At 27.3% G+C, this 7,740-nt stretch overlaps 1 non-coding gene across 1 annotated transcript; it reads right to left on the minus strand.

Moving 5' to 3' along the window:
• Positions 1–3,736: 3,736 nt before the first annotated feature.
• On the minus strand, positions 3,737–3,809 carry TRNAR-UCG (transfer RNA arginine (anticodon UCG)). The gene has a single exon. It is a non-coding gene; the product is annotated as a tRNA-Arg (tRNA).
• Positions 3,810–7,740: the final 3,931 nt, after the last annotated feature.

The following is a 7,740-nucleotide window of genomic DNA, read 5'->3' on the forward strand; positions in this document are numbered from 1 at the left end:
ATTTAGACAGCAAATTTTTTTGCCTTTTCAATATGCGTGAAATCACGCACCAGATTCCCGCGTTTGATTAAACCATAAAGAAAGAGCTCCAGTTCAAATTATTTTGCTAGACCCCTTAATAGTCATCGACTTTTCTATTATTGAATCCATATGAATCATCTGTATAACTTCTACTTATGGTTGGCTCTAACTATCTCTAAAATACTGTTACCGAAATCATCCCAATTAGCTTAACCGCTATCTTTTAACCGTTTCGAATCCGAAGCCAGCGGTAGCTTCTTTTCGCGTCAGAAAGAACATTTAATTTTTGTGAATTTTTCGAATTTTTGTTTAACAATTAAGCGCAATTTGTTGCGTTGGTTTTCAAAATGGCGTTACAATTTATAAATCAATAAAGATGCAATGCAATTAAATGAAACACAATAAAACGGGAATTTCCTCGTATTCCTTAATTAAAATTTTTCTATCGCTTTTGTTATTGATCAATTAAAAGAGTGAATCAATAATGCGGAGATCAATTAAGCGAAAACTGCAAAATATTTGAATGGAATACCAGTCCTATTTGGTCCCTACTTCAAAATACTGAATTATTTTTGTCCCATGAAGGCCGATTTTACAGTCGGTCTCACCAATTATAACTTTCTTAGTTGCATTTTTTTATTTATTTAAAAAATCCATTAAAATCATGACTAATAACGTTCGGTAACGTTCAATTCAACTGGTTGGTGGCTTTTATTGTCATGGAATTAAGGAAGGTTTTATAAGTTTTCAATCGTATTGGGTGTTGTAATGTTAGTGTTATAAATTTTTTTGTTATCTATGGTAATTATCTTAAATCTTATATTGAATTGGAAAACAATTTTTTCTATTGTCCAAAAATTCCACCCACCTGGTCTAGATAAATAAAAGCTAGTGCTCAGCAATTGTTGGCTATTTTTTACATTCATTTTAATTAAAATTTCGTTTCTTATTTAGCTTCAAATTATTTAGCCATTCCTTTTTTGGTTGTTGAAAATATTGTTAAATTTTAATAATTTTTAGAAAGTTAATTTTGTTTTGTTAATGTAATGTAACAAAGTATTTATAACAAAACATAGAAAATATGGGCGGTATTTATGGTTTGCTTTTAATGTTCAACAAAATATGCTTTTCATAGTTAGTGAAATAAAATAGTAATAAATATGAGTAAATTTATCAATAATATTTAAATTGGGAATAAATAACTTTAGAAAACTAAAACTTATTAAAAGAATTTATAGTTTAATTGCAATATGTACTATTTTTAAAGATTATAAGTTTATTACTAAATAATTTATATGACTACAGTCTTAATGTTAAAGGCCGAATTTTAAATTTAAACAACTTTTTAAAATCAAATTTTGTATGGAAATTTTGCTTTAAAACATTGTTTAAATTTAAATTTTTTTTATGAATACGGGGGTAAATATTTTACAAAATTGAATCAAAATCCATGTTTATTTCATCTTACATAACTTTTGTAAAAGCAAATAATGCACAGAAAAAAACTGGTTATAAATATTGTTAAGAAATTGTATTTCAGTTCAAGCATAACGGTTTCTAAGGGTTGGTTTCAAGTTGCATCATGTTTCTCAACATTTCTATTTCTGGAGACTTCTAATTCTGGACAAAGTTGTTTACTGGCCAATTAACAGCAGTTATCATAACTGTGAGCGTTATTAACATAGCTGTGGGACATTAAAACATTGAATAAAAGCTTTGAGTTGATAATAGTAGAAATATAACTTTCAAGAAACATCAATAGATGGTTCTGGAAACATCAGGATGGTAATGCAGTGTATATGGTGAGAACATCAACTAGTGTGTCTAATTTCTAAAGTTCAGTACAAAATAAACATTTAAAGTGACTTCACAGTAGGTTACATAGAGACACTAAAGTGACTATTGACTTCATGCTATGTTACATGGGATATCAGTATACTGTGCCGAATCTTATATACCCTTCACCAAATTATACTTCAAAATACAAATTTTGAATAGTTTTAGGTAAACAAAATTAATTTATTTTTACAAAGTTGTTTTTTTAATTTTTTGAGAAAATATTTTTTCGAATTGTTATTTTAATTTTTTTTTTAATTTTTAAAATTATTTTTTAATTTTAAAAATTTTTGTTTTTTTAAATTTAAAACCAAATTTTTTGGTTTTTTTAATTTTTCTTTTGGTAAAAAAAAAAATTGGGTTAAAAAATAATTTTGCCAATTCTGACCCATTGTAGGTCCAACTTACTATGGTCTTATATACGTCGTTGCAAAGGTCTTTGGAATATCTATCATTTGATAACCATATTGTCGATATTAATGACTTAGTAATCCAGATAAAGGTCAAAAATCGAGGTTGTCCTGGTTTTTTCCTCATATCTCAACCATTTGTGGACCGATTTTGCTGATTTTAAATAGGAAACTTCTCGAAAGCATGTCTGACAGAATTATTTGGATCGCGAAGATATCTGGGGTCTTCAGAAAATTGATTTCACCAGACAGACGGACATGGCTTAATCGACTCCGCTATCTATAAGGATCCAGAATATATATATACTTTAAAGGGTCGGAAAATTATATTGTGGAAATTATAAACGGATGACAAACTTATATATACTCTATATCAAAATAATTTATATAAAACCAATTAGTACGAATTACTCACAAAATGCTTTTAGTGACTACACTCCAGATTACTTAGAGACACATAAGAGACTATGTCTTTATGCTGGATTACTTGGGATGTATAAAGTAACCGAAAAATATCTCTGCACTACTAAGCGCACATACGTGTCAAATGATAAAACATTTGTGACAATTACTGTCTTTAAGGGATACATTGACTACTTGCTTAACTGCTGGGAAGCTAATGTTAAATGTCAATAGAAGATTACATTGACTGGGGTACAAATGGTAGGCAATGTCACTAGTAAATCACTAAAAATTCACTTTATTGGCATTCCCTGCAGAGCATTTAAACTGTTGTTGTGTACATTTGCATAAATAAAGAGTTGTTACAAATTTTATACTACTAAACTGCCTTTATTTGCAATCAAAAATAGCCGATTTATTTAAAGGAAATAAACCACCGTTTTTAAAAGGTAAAAACGTAACAATATATATATGTATATTAAAAAGTATAGGTTCGATTGCAAAACATTCTATGTATGAATCATAAAGCAGAAAATTAAACATTTAATCTCTCAAATTTACCAACTTGTATTTGAAAAACCTTTTAGATGTAATCATTTTGGCAAAAATTGTAAATTTTTGTAGATTTTTGATATAATAAAGCTCTATCTTTGTTTATGCGAATCTAAAAATGTTATTTTAAATTAACAAAATGATGATTGTTGTTAAATTAATTATTAACAAATGTTGCCATCAGTCATCACCAAGTAGAAGAAAAAATTTTAAATTATTGTATAAAAAGTGTAAAAACCATTTGACATTTAACAATGAATACAGCAAATATTTATAATAATTTAAACTAAAAGCAGTTAAAATCAAACGTCAATACATTTTATTATGATGGTTGTTGGTAACCGTTCAAAATTGCTCATGAATAAAATAAATATTTATAAACCAAAAAAATATTAAATAACTTGTTTCTTTTCTTGATACATAATTTTAACATTAAATGGACTTTATTTTTAGTTTTTTTAAGATTTCTCAACAAAATTTATATAAAATAAATAAAAAATAAAAAAATTAATCTTCGACCGTGACAGGACTCGAACCTGCAATCTTCGGATTCGAAGTCCGACGCCTTATCCATTAGGCCACACGGTCCTTGTGATTTACATCTAACATTTGTATATTTTATATTAAATTTCTTTAGTATTTTTATGTAATAAAGTAAGGGATGCTTTGAATACTTGTTACATCATTTACAAAAACACAAAGAAGTAGGATGCTATGAAAACCACCCTTAATATTGATGTCCACAGATACACAAAAATATTCATGATGAATTGCAGTGAATAGTCTGTTTGTAACATCACACCCATTAGGAATAGTCAGAGTAATCTGTTTTATTTTATTTTTTCTGTGTTAATGGTTAAATTATTTTCTTACTAAACACTCCCTTTAATGGCCAGTTTGTGTTATTTTGTATTTTTTGCAAGTTGAAACAGAAAATAAGAAAAAGCTTATAAAAAACTAATCATACTTTCAAGGCAAACTACTATTTTTTGAATTGAAACTATTAATTAATGCCAATACCAGGCAGTTAGAGGCACCACCAGCTTTTTATTATTTATTTTTGTTTTTGTTTGCTAAATCTTAACACATGTGTCATAAATATTAAGATTTTAATTGTTATCTTATTTCATTTTAGTTAAATCTTTCAATATAAAACAAAAGTTTTAAAAATTAAATATAAATTCATTTGTAACAATAACAATAAGACAAAATTAATAGATTTTAGAGCAATTTCCAGTTAAATTGCGATATGATAATCTAAAAATAAGAATTCTGAAACATAAAATATTCTATTATTTTTATAGTTTAGTTAAAAAACCAAGATAAATTTTAAAGGTCAAAGGTTACACCGATTGATAAACAAATATGTTTTTAACACGCTTTTTAGCTTATCCCACTATACTTTCTAACGCTAACCACTAAATCACATTAAACAGAATTTAGCTCTTTAAAAATAAATTAATTTAATTAAAAACTTTATTTTAACTTAAAAAAAAATGTAATAATTTTCATACCCCAACCGGGAATCGAACCTGGCATACTGTGATTACTGAACAAATGCTTTAACCACTAAGCTACAGCCAGCATGATGTGTGCAATAAATTTTAAGTAAATGATAAATACAAATCTTTTTGCGACATTCAAACTTCTCTGACTCTGACGTATTGTATTTTATGTTTTTTTTTTAAACAAATTCCCAAATGAGTTTATCAATGACTTTTAAAATAAACAACAAAAACCCTAAATGATTCATGAATATAATATTTTTATTAAATTTAATTGTAAATAGTGCGACCGCCAAAATAATGGTATAAAAATAAACTACATACTTTCAAACAAGTAAGAGAGCTATATTCGGCTGTGCCGAATCTTATATACCCTTCAACAAATTATAATTTAAAATAAAAATTTAAAATTTAGTTAAACAAAATTAAAAAAAAAAATAATTTTCAAAATTTGCAAAAAAAAAAATTTTTTTCAAAATTAAATTTTTATTTTTTTTAATTTTTTAAATTTATTAGTAAAAAAAATTGTATTATAAAAAAAAATTCGAGTTAAAAATATTTTTCCCGATTTTGACCCATTGTAGTTCCGACTTACTATGGCTTTATATACGTCGTTGAAAAGGACTTTGATATATCTGTCATTAGATATCATTAGATATCAATATTGACTATATTAATTACTTAGTAATTCTGATATACATACAGTGCACTCGCGATAATATGAACACCCCAATATATGAACACCTCAAAATATGAACACTTTTTACTCCCATAGGGAACTCTAAAATATGAACTTAGTGAACTAAGCTGTTCATATTTTATCTATTTACACAGAGTTGAAATCTAAATCAACAGGGTAGTAACTAAATTCTAATTCAACTGCTTAATAATTTTTGGACTTCCCTAGCTATAGATGGGAATTAGATGCCATTCGCAAATATGAACAATCTGAAAAGTGAACTGGCCTGATTTTAATTACATAGTCTCTGTTGATAAGGTTTTTTGGTATTGAGCAATATCGGTGCTTGTCCAGTCATAAATACTATCATAATATATTAATTATGCTGAAATCCTTATAAAATGTTGCACAAATTATTTTTTACGTACTCTGAAATTATATTGTAAAATATGGCGAAATTCGGGCAACATTTTTCCGTAGTCCCCATACAAGGTCCCCCTCAGAAAGTTAATTGAATCTTCATAATTGTCTTACAATAACTAATATCGCAATGAAATTGGACATAATCAAGTCTTAGATAAATCTAAATCTTTCTAGCAACTTTTGTGAGGATCGGTCCATAAACCCTATATTAGAAAAATATTTTATTGTCTCATATTGATGGTGGGTATAAAAGATTCAGCACAGCCGAATATAACACTTATTATTCTAATTTGTTTACAAATAATACTCATTTAAGTTCATTAACCTGACTTTATGACAAATATTTAGTTGGCAAGAAATACGTTTTATTTCAAACTACTTTATAAGATTGCGATTAAAAACTATGTACTTAAATGAGGAATTTCCAAATTATGTATAAAGAATATAAATAAAAGTTTTTTTCTGGTACAGACAGACGTTAACCTAAATTAAAGATCAGATCAGCACAAAACTTGTAAAATAGAAATTAAGCTTTTCCAGTAGGATTCCTAATTTCACGGACTTTTTCCATTCCGGGAAATATAAAATAAAACTAAAAATTCTCTGGAATTTATTAATATTAAATTAAGCCAAAAACAAGTAAAATTTTTCAAATAACTACACCATTTCCAATTGAATTTCAGAAGTTTCCAATTATATTTCAGAGCTTTCTAATTCTATTTGTGTTTCAAATTTCCATTTGTATTGCTATTATAATTTTCTGAAATATAAATGGAAAATTCTGAAATACAATTAGAAATTTCTACAAATGGAAAATTCTGAAATTCTATTAGAAAATTCTGAAATATAATTGGAAATTTTTTAGTTAAAATAAAATTAGTAATTACAGTTGATCAAAATGCTATAAAAATTCGAAGCCAATTACTTTTACTAATAAGAATTGGAGTTCTGCAATTTAAATGTGTAATTAAGCAAACTGCACCACTGTATGTATCCGTTGCTGTTACTTTTAATGCGAGTTCAACAGCAGCCAAAGGTTTTTTGCAGTCATGCTCCCCCCTAGAATAAATTAAAACTAGAGGTTTAAATGAATGCATTAAGTGAACATGCATTCTGTGCAATAATACTCAATCACTAGAACTATTAAGTCCTTGAACAGAAAAGGGAATGTATCGTGTTGCAAGGCACAACCGCAACTACAGCAAACAACAACAACAAAAATTAAGCTTTAAAATAACACCCAGTCAACCAGTCGTCTGTCTACATGGCACGACATTACAAATTTTTTCACTTTAAGCCATTACAAAAGCTTAAAAAGATAAACTTTTGGACAGACAAAACAGAAGAACACGAACTCTGTTAGTGGTTTCGAATTGAAAGAACCTGATTTGAACAAAGGCACCAACAACCACCATCAGCAGCAGCAGCAATGGCAAAATACTCGTAAAACTAAAAATAAAAACTATGGCAATTGTATAATAAATATTCGTAATAATAAATTTTAAATCTGTTTATCAGCAGCTCAAACACATTTAAATGCGTTGCTACACGAGAACCAACAACCAAAAGTAGCGCAAAAAAAATACACATATTCTGAAATAATAATAAACTAGTGTTGCAAACACTTGAGATATTTTTTCAATTATTTTTGATTTTGGTTTAACATTAATTTACATACTACAGACCATAATTTTTAGTTTAATCTTAATGCATTTTATATTATTTTTAGTTGTAACACCCCTGCCTGTATCCCCCCTCACTAACGATCACTCTCTCTCTCCTTCTCACTCTTTCTAACTCTTATATAATTTCAATCAGTTGTTTATGTTTTCTTTTTTTTCTTCTTTTTCAGAGCCAATAACTATTTTTTGTTGTGGAATTTCAATATTGTTTTTATTTTTCTATCAAACCA

Source organism: Calliphora vicina, chromosome 1 (genome assembly GCF_958450345.1).
Source record: "Calliphora vicina chromosome 1, idCalVici1.1, whole genome shotgun sequence".
Taxonomy (NCBI): Eukaryota; Metazoa; Arthropoda; class Insecta; order Diptera; family Calliphoridae; genus Calliphora; species Calliphora vicina.